The sequence below is a fragment of the Phalangium opilio genome, unplaced genomic scaffold, assembly GCF_054372755.1.
Source record: "Phalangium opilio isolate 3A_F unplaced genomic scaffold, DU_Popi_V2 ptg000039l_1, whole genome shotgun sequence".
NCBI lineage: Eukaryota > Metazoa > Arthropoda > Arachnida > Opiliones > Phalangiidae > Phalangium > Phalangium opilio.
This window is the reverse complement of record NW_028324162.1, coordinates 1,944,610-1,966,212: the sequence shown is the minus strand read 5'-3', so window position 1 is coordinate 1,966,212 and position 21,603 is coordinate 1,944,610. Positions and strand designations below refer to the sequence as shown.

General features: G+C 43.8%; 19 non-coding genes across 19 annotated transcripts; all 19 read left to right on the top strand.

The window, feature by feature from the left end:
- Window positions 1-1,255: 1,255 nt before the first annotated feature.
- TRNAL-AAG (transfer RNA leucine (anticodon AAG)) lies at window positions 1,256-1,376 on the top strand. Its single transcript has 2 exons — window positions 1,256-1,293; window positions 1,331-1,376. It is a non-coding gene; the product is annotated as a tRNA-Leu (tRNA).
- A 255-nt stretch (window positions 1,377-1,631) lies between these two features.
- Window positions 1,632-1,753, top strand: TRNAL-CAA (transfer RNA leucine (anticodon CAA)). Its single transcript has 2 exons — window positions 1,632-1,669; window positions 1,708-1,753. It is a non-coding gene; the product is annotated as a tRNA-Leu (tRNA).
- A 255-nt stretch (window positions 1,754-2,008) lies between these two features.
- On the top strand, window positions 2,009-2,129 carry TRNAL-AAG (transfer RNA leucine (anticodon AAG)). Its single transcript has 2 exons — window positions 2,009-2,046; window positions 2,084-2,129. It is a non-coding gene; the product is annotated as a tRNA-Leu (tRNA).
- A 1,573-nt stretch (window positions 2,130-3,702) lies between these two features.
- TRNAL-AAG (transfer RNA leucine (anticodon AAG)) lies at window positions 3,703-3,823 on the top strand. Its single transcript has 2 exons — window positions 3,703-3,740; window positions 3,778-3,823. It is a non-coding gene; the product is annotated as a tRNA-Leu (tRNA).
- A 255-nt stretch (window positions 3,824-4,078) lies between these two features.
- TRNAL-CAA (transfer RNA leucine (anticodon CAA)) lies at window positions 4,079-4,200 on the top strand. Its single transcript has 2 exons — window positions 4,079-4,116; window positions 4,155-4,200. It is a non-coding gene; the product is annotated as a tRNA-Leu (tRNA).
- Window positions 4,201-4,455: 255 nt separating this feature from the next.
- TRNAL-AAG (transfer RNA leucine (anticodon AAG)) lies at window positions 4,456-4,576 on the top strand. The gene is made up of 2 exons: window positions 4,456-4,493; window positions 4,531-4,576. It is a non-coding gene; the product is annotated as a tRNA-Leu (tRNA).
- Window positions 4,577-5,020: 444 nt separating this feature from the next.
- On the top strand, window positions 5,021-5,142 carry TRNAL-CAA (transfer RNA leucine (anticodon CAA)). The gene is made up of 2 exons: window positions 5,021-5,058; window positions 5,097-5,142. It is a non-coding gene; the product is annotated as a tRNA-Leu (tRNA).
- A 1,387-nt stretch (window positions 5,143-6,529) lies between these two features.
- TRNAL-CAA (transfer RNA leucine (anticodon CAA)) lies at window positions 6,530-6,651 on the top strand. Its single transcript has 2 exons — window positions 6,530-6,567; window positions 6,606-6,651. It is a non-coding gene; the product is annotated as a tRNA-Leu (tRNA).
- Window positions 6,652-8,794: 2,143 nt separating this feature from the next.
- On the top strand, window positions 8,795-8,916 carry TRNAL-CAA (transfer RNA leucine (anticodon CAA)). The gene is made up of 2 exons: window positions 8,795-8,832; window positions 8,871-8,916. It is a non-coding gene; the product is annotated as a tRNA-Leu (tRNA).
- A 1,199-nt stretch (window positions 8,917-10,115) lies between these two features.
- TRNAL-CAA (transfer RNA leucine (anticodon CAA)) lies at window positions 10,116-10,237 on the top strand. The gene is made up of 2 exons: window positions 10,116-10,153; window positions 10,192-10,237. It is a non-coding gene; the product is annotated as a tRNA-Leu (tRNA).
- A 1,389-nt stretch (window positions 10,238-11,626) lies between these two features.
- Window positions 11,627-11,748, top strand: TRNAL-CAA (transfer RNA leucine (anticodon CAA)). Its single transcript has 2 exons — window positions 11,627-11,664; window positions 11,703-11,748. It is a non-coding gene; the product is annotated as a tRNA-Leu (tRNA).
- An 822-nt stretch (window positions 11,749-12,570) lies between these two features.
- On the top strand, window positions 12,571-12,692 carry TRNAL-CAA (transfer RNA leucine (anticodon CAA)). The gene is made up of 2 exons: window positions 12,571-12,608; window positions 12,647-12,692. It is a non-coding gene; the product is annotated as a tRNA-Leu (tRNA).
- A 1,765-nt stretch (window positions 12,693-14,457) lies between these two features.
- TRNAL-CAA (transfer RNA leucine (anticodon CAA)) lies at window positions 14,458-14,579 on the top strand. The gene is made up of 2 exons: window positions 14,458-14,495; window positions 14,534-14,579. It is a non-coding gene; the product is annotated as a tRNA-Leu (tRNA).
- A 1,388-nt stretch (window positions 14,580-15,967) lies between these two features.
- TRNAL-CAA (transfer RNA leucine (anticodon CAA)) lies at window positions 15,968-16,089 on the top strand. The gene is made up of 2 exons: window positions 15,968-16,005; window positions 16,044-16,089. It is a non-coding gene; the product is annotated as a tRNA-Leu (tRNA).
- Window positions 16,090-17,850: 1,761 nt separating this feature from the next.
- Window positions 17,851-17,971, top strand: TRNAL-AAG (transfer RNA leucine (anticodon AAG)). Its single transcript has 2 exons — window positions 17,851-17,888; window positions 17,926-17,971. It is a non-coding gene; the product is annotated as a tRNA-Leu (tRNA).
- Window positions 17,972-18,226: 255 nt separating this feature from the next.
- On the top strand, window positions 18,227-18,348 carry TRNAL-CAA (transfer RNA leucine (anticodon CAA)). Its single transcript has 2 exons — window positions 18,227-18,264; window positions 18,303-18,348. It is a non-coding gene; the product is annotated as a tRNA-Leu (tRNA).
- A 255-nt stretch (window positions 18,349-18,603) lies between these two features.
- On the top strand, window positions 18,604-18,724 carry TRNAL-AAG (transfer RNA leucine (anticodon AAG)). Its single transcript has 2 exons — window positions 18,604-18,641; window positions 18,679-18,724. It is a non-coding gene; the product is annotated as a tRNA-Leu (tRNA).
- Window positions 18,725-19,168: 444 nt separating this feature from the next.
- On the top strand, window positions 19,169-19,290 carry TRNAL-CAA (transfer RNA leucine (anticodon CAA)). The gene is made up of 2 exons: window positions 19,169-19,206; window positions 19,245-19,290. It is a non-coding gene; the product is annotated as a tRNA-Leu (tRNA).
- Window positions 19,291-21,055: 1,765 nt separating this feature from the next.
- On the top strand, window positions 21,056-21,177 carry TRNAL-CAA (transfer RNA leucine (anticodon CAA)). Its single transcript has 2 exons — window positions 21,056-21,093; window positions 21,132-21,177. It is a non-coding gene; the product is annotated as a tRNA-Leu (tRNA).
- Window positions 21,178-21,603: the final 426 nt, after the last annotated feature.

Below are 21,603 nucleotides of genomic sequence, written 5' to 3'. Positions count from 1 at the left end.
GTCAATCTGTGTGTTCTGGGCCTCGTATGAGGGCGTGGGTTCGAATCCCACTTCTGACACGATATGTTAAATGAAAATAACTGGAAGAGATGTAATTTTAAAACGTCCAAATTACACAAAACCATGTCAGGATTGCCGAGCGGTGTAAGGCTACAGATTCAAGGGTTCTTAGTTTCATTGGTTCACGATGTCAATCTGTGTATGCTGGGCCTCGTATGAGAGAGTGGGTTCGAATCCCACTTCTGACACGATATGTTTTATGAAAATAACGGGAAGAAATGTAATTTTAAAACGTCCAAATTACACAAAATCACGTCAGGATGGCCGAGCGGTCTAAGGCGCCAGGCTCAAGGGGCTTAGCTTCCTTCGTTCACGATGTGAATCTGTGTTATTCTGGGTCTCGTATGAGGGCGTGGGTTCGAATCCCACTTCTGACACGATATGTTTTATGAAAATAACTGGAAGAGATGTAATTTTAAAACGTCCAAGTTACACAACATCAAGTCAGGATGGCCGAGCGGTCTAAGGCGCCAGACTCAAGGGGCTTAGCTCCCTTCGTTCACGATGTGAATCTGTGAATTCTGTTCCTCGTATGAGGGCGTGGGTTCGAATCCCACTTCTGACACGATATGTTTTATGAAAATAACTGGAAGAGATGTAATTTTAAAACTCCAAATTACACAATTCACGTCAGGATGACCGAGCGGTCTAAGGCGACAGACTCAAGGGTTCTTAGTTTCATTGGTTCACGATGTGAATCTGTGTATTCTGGTCCTCGTTTGAGAGAGTGGGTTCGAATTCCACTTCTGACACGATATGTTATATGAAAATAACTGGAAGAGATGTAATTTCAAAACGTCCAAATTACACAACATCACGTCAGGATGGCCGAGCGCTCTAAGGCGCCAGACTCAAGGGGCTTAGCTTCCTTCGTTCACGATGTGAATCTGTGAATTCTGGTCCTCGTATGAGGGCGTGGGTTCGAATCCCACTTCTGACACGATATGTTTTATGAAAATAACTGGAAGAGATGTAATTTTAAAACGTCCAAATTACACTAAACCACGTCAGGATGACCGAGCGGTCTAAGGCGACAGACTCAAGGGTTCTTAGTTTCATTGGTTCACGATGTGAATCTGTGTATTCTGGTCCTCGTTTGAGAGAGTGGGTTCGAATTCCACTTCTGACACGATATGTTATATGAAAATAACTGGAAGAGATGTAATTTTAAAACGTCCAAATTACACAACATCACGTCAGGATGGCCGAGCGGTCTAAGGCGCCAGATTAAGGGGCTTAGCTTCCTTCGTTCACGATGTGAATCTGTGAATTCTGGTCCACGTATGATGGCGTGGGTTCGAATCCCACTTCTGACACGATATGTTTTATGAAAATAACTGGAAGAGATGTAATTTTAAAACGTCCAAATTACACTAAACCACGTCAGGATGACCGAGCGGTCTAAGGCGACAGACTCAAGGGTTCTTAGTTTCATTGGTTCACGATGTGAATCTGTGTATTCTGGGCCTCGTTTGAGAGAGTGGGTTCGAATTCCACTTCTGACACGATATGTTATATGAAAATAACTGGAAGAGATGTAATTTTAAAACGTCCAAATTACACAACATCACGTCAGGATGGCCGAGCGGTCTAAGGCGCCAGACTCAAGGGGCTTAGTTTCCTTCGTTCACGATGTGAATCTGTGAATTCTGGTCCTCGTATGAGGGCGTGGGTTCGAATCCCACTTCTGACACGATATGTTTTATGAAAATAACTGGAAGAGATGTAATTTTAAAACGTCCAAATTACACTAAACCACGTCAGGATGACCGAGCGGTCTAAGGCGACAGACTCAAGGGTTCTTAGTTTCATTGGTTCACGATGTGAATCTGTGTATTCTGGTCCTCGTTTGAGAGAGTGGGTTCGAATTCCACTTCTGACACGATATGTTATATGAAAATAACTGGAAGAGATGTAATTTTAAAACGTCCAAATTACACAACATCACGTCAGGATGGCCGAGCGGTCTAAGGCGCCAGATTAAGGGGCTTAGCTTCCTTCGTTCACGATGTGAATCTGTGAATTCTGGGCCTCGTATGATGGCGTGGGTTCGAATCCCACTTCTGACACGATATGTTTTATGAAAATAATTGGAAGAGATGTAATTTTAAAACGTCCAAATTACACTAAACCACGTCAGGATGACCGAGCGGTCTAAGGCGACAGACTCAAGGGTTCTTAGTTTCATTGGTTCACGATGTGAATCTGTGTATTCTGGTCCTCGTTTGAGAGAGTGGGGTCGAATCCCACTTCTGACACGATATGTTTTATGAAAATAACTGGAAGAGATGTAATTTTAAAACGTCCAAATTGCACAAAAGCATGTCAGGATTGCCGAGCGGTTTAAGGCGCCAGGCTCAAGGGGCTTAGCTTCCTTGGTTCACGATGTCAATCTGTGTGTTCTGGGCCTCGTATGAGGGCGTGGGTTCGAATCCCACTTCTGACACGATATGTTAAATGAAAATAACTGGAAGAGATGTAATTTTAAAACGTCCAAATTACACAAAACCATGTCAGGATTGCCGAGCGGTGTAAGGCTACAGATTCAAGGGTTCTTAGTTTCATTGGTTCACGATGTCAATCTGTGTATGCTGGGCCTCGTATGAGAGAGTGGGTTCGAATCCCACTTCTGACACGATATGTTTTATGAAAATAACGGGAAGAAATGTAATTTTAAAACGTCCAAATTACACAAAATCACGTCAGGATGGCCGAGCGGTCTAAGGCGCCAGGCTCAAGGGGCTTAGCTTCCTTCGTTCACGATGTGAATCTGTGTTATTCTGGGTCTCGTATGAGGGCGTGGGTTCGAATCCCACTTCTGACACGATATGTTTTATGAAAATAACTGGAAGAGATGTAATTTTAAAACGTCCAAGTTACACAACATCAAGTCAGGATGGCCGAGCGGTCTAAGGCGCCAGACTCAAGGGGCTTAGCTCCCTTCGTTCACGATGTGAATCTGTGAATTCTGTTCCTCGTATGAGGGCGTGGGTTCGAATCCCACTTCTGACACGATATGTTTTATGAAAATAACTGGAAGAGATGTAATTTTAAAACTCCAAATTACACAATTCACGTCAGGATGACCGAGCGGTCTAAGGCGACAGACTCAAGGGTTCTTAGTTTCATTGGTTCACGATGTGAATCTGTGTATTCTGGTCCTCGTTTGAGAGAGTGGGTTCGAATTCCACTTCTGACACGATATGTTATATGAAAATAACTGGAAGAGATGTAATTTCAAAACGTCCAAATTACACAACATCACGTCAGGATGGCCGAGCGCTCTAAGGCGCCAGACTCAAGGGGCTTAGCTTCCTTCGTTCACGATGTGAATCTGTGAATTCTGGTCCTCGTATGAGGGCGTGGGTTCGAATCCCACTTCTGACACGATATGTTTTATGAAAATAACTGGAAGAGATGTAATTTTAAAACGTCCAAATTACACTAAACCACGTCAGGATGACCGAGCGGTCTAAGGCGACAGACTCAAGGGTTCTTAGTTTCATTGGTTCACGATGTGAATCTGTGTATTCTGGTCCTCGTTTGAGAGAGTGGGTTCGAATTCCACTTCTGACACGATATGTTATATGAAAATAACTGGAAGAGATGTAATTTTAAAACGTCCAAATTACACAACATCACGTCAGGATGGCCGAGCGGTCTAAGGCGCCAGATTAAGGGGCTTAGCTTCCTTCGTTCACGATGTGAATCTGTGAATTCTGGTCCACGTATGATGGCGTGGGTTCGAATCCCACTTCTGACACGATATGTTTTATGAAAATAACTGGAAGAGATGTAATTTTAAAACGTCCAAATTACACTAAACCACGTCAGGATGACCGAGCGGTCTAAGGCGACAGACTCAAGGGTTCTTAGTTTCATTGGTTCACGATGTGAATCTGTGTATTCTGGGCCTCGTTTGAGAGAGTGGGTTCGAATTCCACTTCTGACACGATATGTTATATGAAAATAACTGGAAGAGATGTAATTTTAAAACGTCCAAATTACACAACATCACGTCAGGATGGCCGAGCGGTCTAAGGCGCCAGACTCAAGGGGCTTAGTTTCCTTCGTTCACGATGTGAATCTGTGAATTCTGGTCCTCGTATGAGGGCGTGGGTTCGAATCCCACTTCTGACACGATATGTTTTATGAAAATAACTGGAAGAGATGTAATTTTAAAACGTCCAAATTACACTAAACCACGTCAGGATGACCGAGCGGTCTAAGGCGACAGACTCAAGGGTTCTTAGTTTCATTGGTTCACGATGTGAATCTGTGTATTCTGGTCCTCGTTTGAGAGAGTGGGTTCGAATTCCACTTCTGACACGATATGTTATATGAAAATAACTGGAAGAGATGTAATTTTAAAACGTCCAAATTACACAACATCACGTCAGGATGGCCGAGCGGTCTAAGGCGCCAGATTAAGGGGCTTAGCTTCCTTCGTTCACGATGTGAATCTGTGAATTCTGGGCCTCGTATGATGGCGTGGGTTCGAATCCCACTTCTGACACGATATGTTTTATGAAAATAATTGGAAGAGATGTAATTTTAAAACGTCCAAATTACACTAAACCACGTCAGGATGACCGAGCGGTCTAAGGCGACAGACTCAAGGGTTCTTAGTTTCATTGGTTCACGATGTGAATCTGTGTATTCTGGTCCTCGTTTGAGAGAGTGGGGTCGAATCCCACTTCTGACACGATATGTTTTATGAAAATAACTGGAAGAGATGTAATTTTAAAACGTCCAAATTGCACAAAAGCATGTCAGGATTGCCGAGCGGTTTAAGGCGCCAGGCTCAAGGGGCTTAGCTTCCTTCGTTCACGATGTGAAACTGTGTTATTCTGGGCCTCGTATGAGGGCGTGGGTTCGAATCCCACTTCTGACACGATATGTTTTTTGAAAATAACTGGAAGAGATGTAATTTTAAAACGTCCAAGTTACACAACATCACGTCAGGATGGCCGAGCGGTCTAAGGCGCCAGACTCAAGGGGCTTAGCTTCCTTCGTTCACGATGTGAATCTGTGAATTCTGGTCCTCGTATGAGGGCGTGGGTTCGAATCCCACTTCTGACACGATATGTTTTATGAAAATAACTGGAAGAGATGTAATTTTAACACTCCAAATTACACAATTCACGTCAGGATGGCCGAGCGCTCTAAGGCGCAAGACTCAAGGGGCTTAGCTTCCTTCGTTCACGATGTGAATCTGTGTTATTCTGGGCCTCGTATGAGGGCGTGGCTTCGAATCCCACTTCTGACACGATATGTTTTATGAAAATAACTGGAAGAGATGTAATTTTAAAACGTCCAAATTACACAAAACCATGTCAGGATTGCCGAGCTGTCTAAGGCTACAGATTCAAGGGTTCTTAGTTTCATTGGGTCACGATGTGAATCTGTGTATTCTGGTCCTCGTTTGAGAGAGTGGGTTCGAATTCCACTTCTGACACGATATGTTATATGAAAATAACTGGAAGAGATGTAATTTTAAAACGTCCAAATTACACTAAACCACGTCAGGATGACTGAGCGGTCTAAGGCGACAGACTCAAGAGTTCTTAGTTTCATTGGTTCACGATGTCAATCTGTGTGTTCTGGGCCTCGTATGAGGGCGTGGGTTCGAATCCCACTTCTGACACGATATGTTTTATGAAAATAACTGGAAGAGATGTAATTTTAAAACGTCCAAATTACACAAAACCATGTCAGGATTGCCGAGCGGTCTAAGGCTACAGATTCAAGGGTTCTTAGTTTCATTGGTTCACGATGTCAATCTGTGTATGCTGGGCCTCGTATGAGAGAGTGGGTTCGAATGCCACTTCTGACACGATATGTTTTATGAAAATAACGGGAAGAGATGTAATTTTAAAACGTCCAAATTACACAAAATCACGTCAGGATGGCCGAGCGGTCTAAGGCGCAAGACTCAAGGGGCTTAGCTTCCTTCGTTCACGATGTGAATCTGTGTTATTCTGGGCCTCGTATGAGGGCGTGGGTTCGAATCCCACTTCTGACACGATATGTTATATGAAAATAACTGGAAGAGATGTAATTTTAAAACGTCCAAATTAAACTAAATCACGTCAGGATGACTGAGCGGTCTAAGGCGACAGACTCAAGGGTTCTTAGTTTCATTGGTTCACGATGTGAATCTGTGTGTTCTGGGCCTCGTATGAGGGCGTGGGTTCGAATCCCACTTCTGACACGATATGTTAAATGAAAATAACTGGAAGAGATGTAATTTTAAAACGTCCAAATTACACAAAACCATGTCAGGATTGCCGAGCGGTTTAAGGCGCCAGGCTCAAGGGGCTTAGCTTCCTTCGTTCACGATGTGAAACTGTGTTATTCTGGGCCTCGTATGAGGGCGTGTGTTCGAATCCCACTTCTGACACGATATGTTTTTTGAAAATAACTGGAAGAGATGTAATTTTAAAACGTCCAAGTTACACAACATCACGTCAGGATGGCCGAGCGGTCTAAGGCGCCAGACTCAAGGGGCTTAGCTTCCTTCGTTCACGATGTGAATCTGTGAATTCTGGTCCTCGTATGAGGGCGTGGGTTCGAATCCCACTTCTGACACGATATGTTTTATGAAAATAACTGGAAGAGATGTAATTTTAACACTCCAAATTACACAATTCACGTCAGGATGGCCGAGCGCTCTAAGGCGCAAGACTCAAGGGGCTTAGCTTCCTTCGTTCACGATGTGAATCTGTGTTATTCTGGGCCTCGTATGAGGGCGTGGCTTCGAATCCCACTTCTGACACGATATGTTTTATGAAAATAACTGGAAGAGATGTAATTTTAAAACGTCCAAATTACACTAAACCACGTCAGGATGACTGAGCGGTCTAAGGCGACAGACTCAAGAGTTCTTAGTTTCATTGGTTCACGATGTCAATCTGTGTTATTCTGGGCCTCGTATGAGGGCGTGGGTTCGAATCCCACTTCTGACACGATATGTTAAATGAAAATAACTGGAAGAGATGTAATTTTAAAACGTCCAAATTACACAAAACCATGTCAGGATTGCCGAGCGGTGTAAGGCTACAGATTCAAGGGTTCTTAGTTTCATTGGTTCACGATGTCAATCTGTGTATGCTGGGCCTCGTATGAGAGAGTGGGTTCGAATCCCACTTCTGACACGATATGTTTTATGAAAATAACGGGAAGAAATGTAATTTTAAAACGTCCAAATTACACAAAATCACGTCAGGATGGCCGAGCGGTCTAAGGCGCCAGGCTCAAGGGGCTTAGCTTCCTTCGTTCACGATGTGAATCTGTGTTATTCTGGGCCTCGTATGAGGGCGTGGGTTCGAATCCCACTTCTGACACGATATGTTTTATGAAAATAACTGGAAGAGATGTAATTTTAAAACGTCCAAATTGCACAAAACCATGTCAGGATTGCCGAGCGGTCTAAGGCGCCAGGCTCAAGGGGCTTAGCTTCCTTCGTTCACGATGTGAATCTGTGTTATTCTGGGCCTCGTATGAGGGCGTGGGTTCGAATCCCACTTCTGACACGATATGTTTTATGAAAATAACTGGAAGAGATGTAATTTTAAAACGTCCAAATTGCACAAAACCATGTCAGGATTGCCGAGCGGTCTAAGGCGCCAGGCTCAAGGGGCTTAGCTTCCTTCGTTCACGATGTGAAACTGTGTTATTCTGGGCCTCGTATGAGGGCGTGGGTTCGAATCCCACTTCTGACACGATATGTTTTTTGAAAATAACTGGAAGAGATGTAATTTTAAAACGTTCAAGTTACACAACATCACGTCAGGATGGCCGAGCGGTCTAAGGCGCCACACTCAAGGGGCTTAGCTTCCTTCGTTCACGATGTGAATCTGTGAATTCTGGTCCTCGTATGAGGGCGTGGGTTCGAATCCCACTTCTGACACGATATGTTTTATGAAAATAACTGGAAGAGATGTAATTTTAAAACGTCCAAATTACACAAAACCATGTCAGGATTGCCGAGCGGTCTAAGGCTACAGATTCAAGGGTTCTTAGTTTCATTGGTTCACGATGTCAATCTGTGTATGCTGGGCCTCGTATGAGAGAGTGGGTTCGAATCCCACTTCTGACACGATATGTTTTATGAAAATAACGGGAAGAGATGTAATTTTAAAACGTCCAAATTACACAAAATCACGTCAGGATGGCCGAGCGGTCTAAGGCGCAAGACTCAAGGGGCTTAGCTTCCTTCGTTCACGATGTGAATCTGTGTTATTCTGGGCCTCGTATGAGGGCGTGGGTTCGAATCCCACTTCTGACACGATATGTTATATGAAAATAACTGGAAGAGATGTAATTTTAAAACGTCCAAATTAAACTAAATCACGTCAGGATGACTGAGCGGTCTAAGGCGACAGACTCAAGGGTTCTTAGTTTCATTGGTTCACGATGTGAATCTGTGTGTTCTGGGCCTCGTATGAGGGCGTGGGTTCGAATCCCACTTCTGACACGATATGTTAAATGAAAATAACTGGAAGAGATGTAATTTTAAAACGTCCAAATTACACAAAACCATGTCAGGATTGCCGAGCGGTTTAAGGCGCCAGGCTCAAGGGGCTTAGCTTCCTTCGTTCACGATGTGAAACTGTGTTATTCTGGGCCTCGTATGAGGGCGTGGATTCGAATCCCACTTCTGACACGATATGTTTTTTGAAAATAACTGGAAGAGATGTAATTTTAAAACGTCCAAGTTACACAACATCACGTCAGGATGGCCGAGCGGTCTAAGGCGCCAGACTCAAGGGGCTTAGCTTCCTTCGTTCACGATGTGAATCTGTGAATTCTGGTCCTCGTATGAGGGCGTGGGTTCGAATCCCACTTCTGACACGATATGTTTTATGAAAATAACTGGAAGAGATGTAATTTTAACACTCCAAATTACACAATTCACGTCAGGATGGCCGAGCGCTCTAAGGCGCAAGACTCAAGGGGCTTAGCTTCCTTCGTTCACGATGTGAATCTGTGTTATTCTGGGCCTCGTATGAGGGCGTGGCTTCGAATCCCACTTCTGACACGATATGTTTTATGAAAATAACTGGAAGAGATGTAATTTTAAAACGTCCAAATTACACTAAACCACGTCAGGATGACTGAGCGGTCTAAGGCGACAGACTCAAGAGTTCTTAGTTTCATTGGTTCACGATGTCAATCTGTGTTATTCTGGGCCTCGTATGAGGGCGTGGGTTCGAATCCCACTTCTGACACGATATGTTAAATGAAAATAACTGGAAGAGATGTAATTTTAAAACGTCCAAATTACACAAAACCATGTCAGGATTGCCGAGCGGTGTAAGGCTACAGATTCAAGGGTTCTTAGTTTCATTGGTTCACGATGTCAATCTGTGTATGCTGGGCCTCGTATGAGAGAGTGGGTTCGAATCCCACTTCTGACACGATATGTTTTATGAAAATAACGGGAAGAAATGTAATTTTAAAACGTCCAAATTACACAAAATCACGTCAGGATGGCCGAGCGGTCTAAGGCGCCAGGCTCAAGGGGCTTAGCTTCCTTCGTTCACGATGTGAATCTGTGTTATTCTGGGCCTCGTATGAGGGCGTGGGTTCGAATCCCACTTCTGACACGATATGTTTTATGAAAATAACTGGAAGAGATGTAATTTTAAAACGTCCAAATTGCACAAAACCATGTCAGGATTGCCGAGCGGTCTAAGGCGCCAGGCTCAAGGGGCTTAGCTTCCTTCGTTCACGATGTGAATCTGTGTTATTCTGGGCCTCGTATGAGGGCGTGGGTTCGAATCCCACTTCTGACACGATATGTTTTATGAAAATAACTGGAAGAGATGTAATTTTAAAACGTCCAAATTGCACAAAACCATGTCAGGATTGCCGAGCGGTCTAAGGCGCCAGGCTCAAGGGGCTTAGCTTCCTTCGTTCACGATGTGAAACTGTGTTATTCTGGGCCTCGTATGAGGGCGTGGGTTCGAATCCCACTTCTGACACGATATGTTTTTTGAAAATAACTGGAAGAGATGTAATTTTAAAACGTTCAAGTTACACAACATCACGTCAGGATGGCCGAGCGGTCTAAGGCGCCAGACTCAAGGGGCTTAGCTTCCTTCGTTCACGATGTGAATCTGTGAATTCTGGTCCTCGTATGAGGGCGTGGGTTCGAATCCCACTTCTGACACGATATGTTTTATGAAAATAACTGGAAGAGATGTAATTTTAAAACGTCCAAATTACACAAAACCATGTCAGGATTGCCGAGCGGTCTAAGGCTACAGATTCAAGGGTTCTTAGTTTCATTGGTTCACGATGTCAATCTGTGTATGCTGGGCCTCGTATGAGAGAGTGGGTTCGAATCCCACTTCTGACACGATATGTTTTATGAAAATAACGGGAAGAGATGTAATTTTAAAACGTCCAAATTACACAAAATCACGTCAGGATGGCCGAGCGGTCTAAGGCGCAAGACTCAAGGGGCTTAGCTTCCTTCGTTCACGATGTGAATCTGTGTTATTCTGGGCCTCGTATGAGGGCGTGGGTTCGAATCCCACTTCTGACACGATATGTTATATGAAAATAACTGGAAGAGATGTAATTTTAAAACGTCCAAATTAAACTAAATCACGTCAGGATGACTGAGCGGTCTAAGGCGACAGACTCAAGGGTTCTTAGTTTCATTGGTTCACGATGTGAATCTGTGTGTTCTGGGCCTCGTATGAGGGCGTGGGTTCGAATCCCACTTCTGACACGATATGTTAAATGAAAATAACTGGAAGAGATGTAATTTTAAAACGTCCAAATTACACAAAACCATGTCAGGATTGCCGAGCGGTGTAAGGCTACAGATTCAAGGGTTCTTAGTTTCATTGGTTCACGATGTCAATCTGTGTATGCTGGGCCTCGTATGAGAGAGTGGGTTCGAATCCCACTTCTGACACGATATGTTTTATGAAAATAACGGGAAGAAATGTAATTTTAAAACGTCCAAATTACACAAAATCACGTCAGGATGGCCGAGCGGTCTAAGGCGCCAGGCTCAAGGGGCTTAGCTTCCTTCGTTCACGATGTGAATCTGTGTTATTCTGGGCCTCGTATGAGGGCGTGGGTTCGAATCCCACTTCTGACACGATATGTTTTATGAAAATAACTGGAAGAGATGTAATTTTAAAACGTCCAAATTGCACAAAACCATGTCAGGATTGCCGAGCGGTCTAAGGCGCCAGGCTCAAGGGGCTTAGCTTCCTTCGTTCACGATGTGAATCTGTGTTATTCTGGGCCTCGTATGAGGGCGTGGGTTCGAATCCCACTTCTGACACGATATGTTTTATGAAAATAACTGGAAGAGATGTAATTTTAAAACGTCCAAATTGCACAAAACCATGTCAGGATTGCCGAGCGGTCTAAGGCGCCAGGCTCAAGGGGCTTAGCTTCCTTCGTTCACGATGTGAAACTGTGTTATTCTGGGCCTCGTATGAGGGCGTGGGTTCGAATCCCACTTCTGACACGATATGTTTTTTGAAAATAACTGGAAGAGATGTAATTTTAAAACGTTCAAGTTACACAACATCACGTCAGGATGGCCGAGCGGTCTAAGGCGCCAGACTCAAGGGGCTTAGCTTCCTTCGTTCACGATGTGAATCTGTGAATTCTGGTCCTCGTATGAGGGCGTGGGTTCGAATCCCACTTCTGACACGATATGTTTTATGAAAATAACTGGAAGAGATGTAATTTTAAAACGTCCAAATTACACAAAACCATGTCAGGATTGCCGAGCGGTCTAAGGCTACAGATTCAAGGGTTCTTAGTTTCATTGGTTCACGATGTCAATCTGTGTATGCTGGGCCTCGTATGAGAGAGTGGGTTCGAATCCCACTTCTGACACGATATGTTTTATGAAAATAACGGGAAGAGATGTAATTTTAAAACGTCCAAATTACACAAAATCACGTCAGGATGGCCGAGCGGTCTAAGGCGCAAGACTCAAGGGGCTTAGCTTCCTTCGTTCACGATGTGAATCTGTGTTATTCTGGGCCTCGTATGAGGGCGTGGGTTCGAATCCCACTTCTGACACGATATGTTATATGAAAATAACTGGAAGAGATGTAATTTTAAAACGTCCAAATTAAACTAAATCACGTCAGGATGACTGAGCGGTCTAAGGCGACAGACTCAAGGGTTCTTAGTTTCATTGGTTCACGATGTGAATCTGTGTGTTCTGGGCCTCGTATGAGGGCGTGGGTTCGAATCCCACTTCTGACACGATATGTTAAATGAAAATAACTGGAAGAGATGTAATTTTAAAACGTCCAAATTACACAAAACCATGTCAGGATTGCCGAGCGGTTTAAGGCGCCAGGCTCAAGGGGCTTAGCTTCCTTCGTTCACGATGTGAAACTGTGTTATTCTGGGCCTCGTATGAGGGCGTGGATTCGAATCCCACTTCTGACACGATATGTTTTTTGAAAATAACTGGAAGAGATGTAATTTTAAAACGTCCAAGTTACACAACATCACGTCAGGATGGCCGAGCGGTCTAAGGCGCCAGACTCAAGGGGCTTAGCTTCCTTCGTTCACGATGTGAATCTGTGAATTCTGGTCCTCGTATGAGGGCGTGGGTTCGAATCCCACTTCTGACACGATATGTTTTATGAAAATAACTGGAAGAGATGTAATTTTAACACTCCAAATTACACAATTCACGTCAGGATGGCCGAGCGCTCTAAGGCGCAAGACTCAAGGGGCTTAGCTTCCTTCGTTCACGATGTGAATCTGTGTTATTCTGGGCCTCGTATGAGGGCGTGGCTTCGAATCCCACTTCTGACACGATATGTTTTATGAAAATAACTGGAAGAGATGTAATTTTAAAACGTCCAAATTACACAAAACCATGTCAGGATTGCCGAGCTGTCTAAGGCTACAGATTCAAGGGTTCTTAGTTTCATTGGGTCACGATGTGAATCTGTGTATTCTGGTCCTCGTTTGAGAGAGTGGGTTCGAATTCCACTTCTGACACGATATGTTATATGAAAATAACTGGAAGAGATGTAATTTTAAAACGTCCAAATTACACTAAACCACGTCAGGATGACTGAGCGGTCTAAGGCGACAGACTCAAGAGTTCTTAGTTTCATTGGTTCACGATGTCAATCTGTGTGTTCTGGGCCTCGTATGAGGGCGTGGGTTCGAATCCCACTTCTGACACGATATGTTTTATGAAAATAACTGGAAGAGATGTAATTTTAAAACGTCCAAATTACACAAAACCATGTCAGGATTGCCGAGCGGTCTAAGGCTACAGATTCAAGGGTTCTTAGTTTCATTGGTTCACGATGTCAATCTGTGTATGCTGGGCCTCGTATGAGAGAGTGGGTTCGAATCCCACTTCTGACACGATATGTTTTATGAAAATAACGGGAAGAGATGTAATTTTAAAACGTCCAAATTACACAAAATCACGTCAGGATGGCCGAGCGGTCTAAGGCGCAAGACTCAAGGGGCTTAGCTTCCTTCGTTCACGATGTGAATCTGTGTTATTCTGGGCCTCGTATGAGGGCGTGGGTTCGAATCCCACTTCTGACACGATATGTTATATGAAAATAACTGGAAGAGATGTAATTTTAAAACGTCCAAATTAAACTAAATCACGTCAGGATGACTGAGCGGTCTAAGGCGACAGACTCAAGGGTTCTTAGTTTCATTGGTTCACGATGTCAATCTGTGTGTTCTGGGCCTCGTATGAGGGCGTGGGTTCGAATCCCACTTCTGACACGATATGTTAAATGAAAATAACTGGAAGAGATGTAATTTTAAAACGTCCAAATTACACAAAACCATGTCAGGATTGCCGAGCGGTGTAAGGCTACAGATTCAAGGGTTCTTAGTTTCATTGGTTCACGATGTCAATCTGTGTATGCTGGGCCTCGTATGAGAGAGTGGGTTCGAATCCCACTTCTGACACGATATGTTTTATGAAAATAACGGGAAGAAATGTAATTTTAAAACGTCCAAATTACACAAAATCACGTCAGGATGGCCGAGCGGTCTAAGGCGCCAGGCTCAAGGGGCTTAGCTTCCTTCGTTCACGATGTGAATCTGTGTTATTCTGGGCCTCGTATGAGGGCGTGGGTTCGAATCCCACTTCTGACACGATATGTTTTATGAAAATAACTGGAAGAGATGTAATTTTAAAACGTCCAAATTGCACAAAACCATGTCAGGATTGCCGAGCGGTCTAAGGCGCCAGGCTCAAGGGGCTTAGCTTCCTTCGTTCACGATGTGAAACTGTGTTATTCTGGGCCTCGTATGAGGGCGTGGGTTCGAATCCCACTTCTGACACGATATGTTTTTTGAAAATAACTGGAAGAGATGTAATTTTAAAACGTTCAAGTTACACAACATCACGTCAGGATGGCCGAGCGGTCTAAGGCGCCAGACTCAAGGGGCTTAGCTTCCTTCGTTCACGATGTGAATCTGTGAATTCTGGTCCTCGTATGAGGGCGTGGGTTCGAATCCCACTTCTGACACGATATGTTTTATGAAAATAACTGGAAGAGATGTAATTTTAAAACTCCAAATTACACAAAACCATGTCAGGATTGCCGAGCTGTCTAAGGCTACAGATTCAAGGGTTCTTAGTTTCATTGGTTCACGATGTCAATCTGTGTGTTCTGGGCCTCGTATGAGGGCGTGGGTTCGAATCCCACTTCTGACACGATATGTTTTATGAAAATAACTGGAAGAGATGTAATTTTAAAACGTCCAAATTACACAAAACCATGTCAGGATTGCCGAGCGGTCTAAGGCTACAGATTCAAGGGTTCTTAGTTTCATTGGTTCACGATGTCAATCTGTGTATGCTGGGCCTCGTATGAGAGAGTGGGTTCGAATCCCACTTCTGACACGATATGTTTTATGAAAATAACGGGAAGAGATGTAATTTTAAAACGTCCAAATTACACAAAATCACGTCAGGATGGCCGAGCGGTCTAAGGCGCAAGACTCAAGGGGCTTAGCTTCCTTCGTTCACGATGTGAATCTGTGTTATTCTGGGCCTCGTATGAGGGCGTGGCTTCGAATCCCACTTCTGACACGATATGTTATATGAAAATAACTGGAAGAGATGTAATTTTAAAACGTCCAAATTACACTAAATCACGTCAGGATGACTGAGCGGTCTAAGGCGACAGACTCAAGGGTTCTTAGTTTCATTGGTTCACGATGTCAATCTGTGTGTTCTGGGCCTCGTATGAGGGCGTGGGTTCGAATCCCACTTCTGACACGATATGTTAAATGAAAATAACTGGAAGAGATGTAATTTTAAAACGTCCAAATTACACAAAACCATGTCAGGATTGCCGAGCGGTGTAAGGCTACAGATTCAAGGGTTCTTAGTTTCATTGGTTCACGATGTCAATCTGTGTATGCTGGGCCTCGTATGAGAGAGTGGGTTCGAATCCCACTTCTGACACGATATGTTTTATGAAAATAACGGGAAGAAATGTAATTTTAAAACGTCCAAATTACACAAAATCACGTCAGGATGGCCGAGCGGTCTAAGGCGCCAGGCTCAAGGGGCTTAGCTTCCTTCGTTCACGATGTGAATCTGTGTTATTCTGGGCCTCGTATGAGGGCGTGGGTTCGAATCCCACTTCTGACACGATATGTTTTATGAAAATAACTGGAAGAGATGTAATTTTAAAACGTCCAAATTGCACAAAACCATGTCAGGATTGCCGAGCGGTCTAAGGCGCCAGGCTCAAGGGGCTTAGCTTCCTTCGTTCACGATGTGAAACTGTGTTATTCTGGGCCTCGTATGAGGGCGTGGGTTCGAATCCCACTTCTGACACGATATGTTTTTTGAAAATAACTGGAAGAGATGTAATTTTAAAACGTCCAAGTTACACAACATCACGTCAGGATGGCCGAGCGGTCTAAGGCGCCAGACTCAAGGGGCTTAGCTTCCTTCGTTCACGATGTGAATCTGTGAATTCTGGTCCTCGTATGAGGGCGTGGGTTCGAATCCCACTTCTGACACGATATGTTTTATGAAAATAACTGGAAGAGATGTAATTTTAAAACTCCAAATTACACAAAACCATGTCAGGATTGCCGAGCTGTCTAAGGCTACAGATTCAAGGGTTCTTAGTTTCATTGGTTCACGATGTCAATCTGTGTGTTCTGGGCCTCGTATGAGGGCGTGGGTTCGAGTCCCACTTCTGACACGATATGTTTTATGAAAATAACTGGAAGAGATGTAATTTTAAAACGTCCAAATTACACAAAACCATGTCAGGATTGCCGAGCGGTCTAAGGCTACAGATTCAAGGGTTCTTAGTTTCATTGGTTCACGATGTCAATCTGTGTATGCTGGGCCTCGTATGAGAGAGTGGGTTCGAATCCCACTTCTGACACGATATGTTTTATGAAAATAACGGGAAGAGATGTAATTTTAAAACGTCCAAATTACACAAAATCACGTCAGGATGGCCGAGCGGTCTAAGGCGCAAGACTCAAGGGGCTTAGCTTCCTTCGTTCACGATGTGAATCTGTGTTATTCTGGGCCTCGTATGAGGGCGTGGGTTCGAATCCCACTTCTGACACGATATGTTATATGAAAATAACTGGAAGAGATGTAATTTTAAAACGTCCAAGTTACACAACATCAAGTCAGGATGGCCGAGCGGTCTAAGGCGCCAGACTCAAGGGGCTTAGCTCCCTTCGTTCACGATGTGAATCTGTGAATTCTGTTCCTCGTATGAGGGCGTGGGTTCGAATCCCACTTCTGACACGATAGGTTTTATGAAAATAACGGGAAGAAATGTAATTTTAAAACGTCCAAATTACACAAAATCACGTCAGGATGGCCGAGCGGTCTAAGGCGCCAGGCTCAAGGGGCTTAGCTTCCTTCGTTCACGATGTGAATCTGTGTTATTCTGGGTCTCGTATGAGGGCGTGGGTTCGAATCCCACTTCTGACACGATATGTTTTATGAAAATAACTGGAAGAGATGTAATTTTAAAACGTCCAAGTTACACAACATCAAGTCAGGATGGCCGAGCGGTCTAAGGCGCCAGACTCAAGGGGCTTAGCTCCCTTCGTTCACGATGTGAATCTGTGAATTCTGTTCCTCGTATGAGGGCGTGGGTTCGAATCCCACTTCTGACACGATATGTTTTATGAAAATAACTGGAAGAGATGTAATTTTAAAACTCCAAATTACACAATTCACGTCAGGATGACCGAGCGGTCTAAGGCGACAGACTCAAGGGTTCTTAGTTTCATTGGTTCACGATGTGAATCTGTGTATTCTGGTCCTCGTTTGAGAGAGTGGGTTCGAATTCCACTTCTGACACGATATGTTATATGAAAATAACTGGAAGAGATGTAATTTCAAAACGTCCAAATTACACAACATCACGTCAGGATGGCCGAGCGCTCTAAGGCGCCAGACTCAAGGGGCTTAGCTTCCTTCGTTCACGATGTGAATCTGTGAATTCTGGTCCTCGTATGAGGGCGTGGGTTCGAATCCCACTTCTGACACGATATGTTTTATGAAAATAACTGGAAGAGATGTAATTTTAAAACGTCCAAATTACACTAAACCACGTCAGGATGACCGAGCGGTCTAAGGCGACAGACTCAAGGGTTCTTAGTTTCATTGGTTCACGATGTGAATCTGTGTATTCTGGTCCTCGTTTGAGAGAGTGGGTTCGAATTCCACTTCTGACACGATATGTTATATGAAAATAACTGGAAGAGATGTAATTTTAAAACGTCCAAATTACACAACATCACGTCAGGATGGCCGAGCGGTCTAAGGCGCCAGATTAAGGGGCTTAGCTTCCTTCGTTCACGATGTGAATCTGTGAATTCTGGTCCACGTATGATGGCGTGGGTTCGAATCCCACTTCTGACACGATATGTTTTATGAAAATAACTGGAAGAGATGTAATTTTAAAACGTCCAAATTACACTAAACCACGTCAGGATGACCGAGCGGTCTAAGGCGACAGACTCAAGGGTTCTTAGTTTCATTGGTTCACGATGTGAATCTGTGTATTCTGGGCCTCGTTTGAGAGAGTGGGTTCGAATTCCACTTCTGACACGATATGTTATATGAAAATAACTGGAAGAGATGTAATTTTAAAACGTCCAAATTACACAACATCACGTCAGGATGGCCGAGCGGTCTAAGGCGCCAGACTCAAGGGGCTTAGTTTCCTTCGTTCACGATGTGAATCTGTGAATTCTGGTCCTCGTATGAGGGCGTGGGTTCGAATCCCACTTCTGACACGATATGTTTTATGAAAATAACTGGAAGAGATGTAATTTTAAAACGTCCAAATTACACTAAACCACGTCAGGATGACCGAGCGGTCTAAGGCGACAGACTCAAGGGTTCTTAGTTTCATTGGTTCACGATGTGAATCTGTGTATTCTGGTCCTCGTTTGAGAGAGTGGGTTCGAATTCCACTTCTGACACGATATGTTATATGAAAATAACTGGAAGAGATGTAATTTTAAAACGTCCAAATTACACAACATCACGTCAGGATGGCCGAGCGGTCTAAGGCGCCAGATTAAGGGGCTTAGCTTCCTTCGTTCACGATGTGAATCTGTGAATTCTGGGCCTCGTATGATGGCGTGGGTTCGAATCCCACTTCTGACACGATATGTTTTATGAAAATAATTGGAAGAGATGTAATTTTAAAACGTCCAAATTACACTAAACCACGTCAGGATGACCGAGCGGTCTAAGGCGACAGACTCAAGGGTTCTTAGTTTCATTGGTTCACGATGTGAATCTGTGTATTCTGGTCCTCGTTTGAGAGAGTGGGGTCGAATCCCACTTCTGACACGATATGTTTTATGAAAATAACTGGAAGAGATGTAATTTTAAAACGTCCAAATTGCACAAAAGCATGTCAGGATTGCCGAGCGGTTTAAGGCGCCAGGCTCAAGGGGCTTAGCTTCCTTCGTTCACGATGTGAAACTGTGTTATCCTGGGCCTCGTATGAGGGCGTGGGTTCGAATCCCACTTCTGACACGATATGTTTTTTGAAAATAACTGGAAGAGATGTAATTTTAAAACGTCCAAGTTACACAACATCACGTCAGGATGGCCGAGCGGTCTAAGGCGCCAGACTCAAGGGGCTTAGCTTCCTTCGTTCACGATGTGAATCTGTGAATTCTGGTCCTCGTATGAGGGCGTGGGTTCGAATCCCACTTCTGACACGATATGTTTTATGAAAATAACTGGAAGAGATGTAATTTTAACACTCCAAATTACACAATTCACGTCAGGATGGCCGAGCGCTCTAAGGCGCAAGACTCAAGGGGCTTAGCTTTCTTCGTTCACGATGTGAATCTGTGTTATTCTGGGCCTCGTATGAGGGCGTGGCTTCGAATCCCACTTCTGACACGATATGTTTTATGAAAATAACTGGAAGAGATGTAATTTTAAAACGTCCAAATTACACAAAACCATGTCAGGATTGCCGAGCTGTCTAAGGCTACAGATTCAAGGGTTCTTAGTTTCATTGGGTCACGATGTGAATCTGTGTATTCTGGTCCTCGTTTGAGAGAGTGGGTTCGAATTCCACTTCTGACACGATATGTTATATGAAAATAACTGGAAGAGATGTAATTTTAAAACGTCCAAATTACACTAAACCACGTCAGGATGACTGAGCGGTCTAAGGCGACAGACTCAAGAGTTCTTAGTTTCATTGGTTCACGATGTCAATCTGTGTGTTCTGGGCCTCGTATGAGGGCGTGGGTTCGAATCCCACTTCTGACACGATATGTTTTATGAAAATAACTGGAAGAGATGTAATTTTAAAACGTCCAAATTACACAAAACCATGTCAGGATTGCCGAGCGGTCTAAGGCTACAGATTCAAGGGTTCTTAGTTTCATTGGTTCACGATGTCAATCTGTGTATGCTGGGCCTCGTATGAGAGAGTGGGTTCGAATCCCACTTCTGACACGATATGTTTTATGAAAATAACGGGAAGAGATGTAATTTTAAAACGTCCAAATTACACAAAATCACGTCAGGATGGCCGAGCGGTCTAAGGCGCAAGACTCAAGGGGCTTAGCTTCCTTCGTTCACGATGTGAATCTGTGTTATTCTGGGCCTCGTATGAGGGCGTGGGTTCGAATCCCACTTCTGACACGATATGTTATATGAAAATAACTGGAAGAGATGTAATTTTAAAACGTCCAAATTAAACTAAATCACGTCAGGATGACTGAGCGGTCTAAGGCGACAGACTCAAGGGTTCTTAGTTTCATTGGTTCACGATGTCAATCTGTGTGTTCTGGGCCTCATATGAGGGCGTGGGTTCGAATCCCACTTCTGACACGATATGTTAAATGAAAATAACTGGAAGAGATGTAATTTTAAAACGTCCAAATTACACAAAACCATGTCAGGATTGCCGAGCGGTGTAAGGCTACAGATTCAAGGGTTCTTAGTTTCATTGGTTCACGATGTCAATCTGTGTATGCTGGGCCTCGTATGAGAGAGTGGGTTCGAATCCCACTTCTGACACGATATGTTTTATGAAAATAACGGGAAGAAATGTAATTTTAAAACGTCCAAATTACACAAAATCACGTCAGGATGGCCGAGCGGTCTAAGGCGCCAGGCTCAAGGGGCTTAGCTTCCTTCGTTCACGATGTGAATCTGTGTTATTCTGGGCCTCGTATGAGGGCGTGGGTTCGAATCCCACTTCTGACACGATATGTTTTATGAAAATAACTGGAAGAGATGTAATTTTAAAACGTCCAAATTGCACAAAACCATGTCAGGATTGCCGAGCGGTCTAAGGCGCCAGGCTCAAGGGGCTTAGCTTCCTTCGTTCACGATGTGAAACTGTGTTATTCTGGGCCTCGTATGAGGGCGTGGGTTCGAATCCCACTTCTGACACGATATGTTTTTTGAAAATAACTGGAAGAGATGTAATTTTAAAACGTTCAAGTTACACAACATCACGTCAGGATGGCCGAGCGGTCTAAGGCGCCAGACTCAAGGGGCTTAGCTTCCTTCGTTCACGATGTGAATCTGTGAATTCTGGTCCTCGTATGAGGGCGTGGGTTCGAATCCCACTTCTGACACGATATGTTTTATGAAAATAACTGGAAGAGATGTAATTTTAAAACTCCAAATTACACAAAACCATGTCAGGATTGCCGAGCTGTCTAAGGCTACAGATTCAAGGGTTCTTAGTTTCATTGGTTCACGATGTCAATCTGTGTGTTCTGGGCCTCGTATGAGGGCGTGGGTTCGAGTCCCACTTCTGACACGATATGTTTTATGAAAATAACTGGAAGAGATGTAATTTTAAAACGTCCAAATTACACAAAACCATGTCAGGATTGCCGAGCGGTCTAAGGCTACAGATTCAAGGGTTCTTAGTTTCATTGGTTCACGATGTCAATCTGTGTATGCTGGGCCTCGTATGAGAGAGTGGGTTCGAATCCCACTTCTGACACGATATGTTTTATGAAAATAACGGGAAGAGATGTAATTTTAAAACGTCC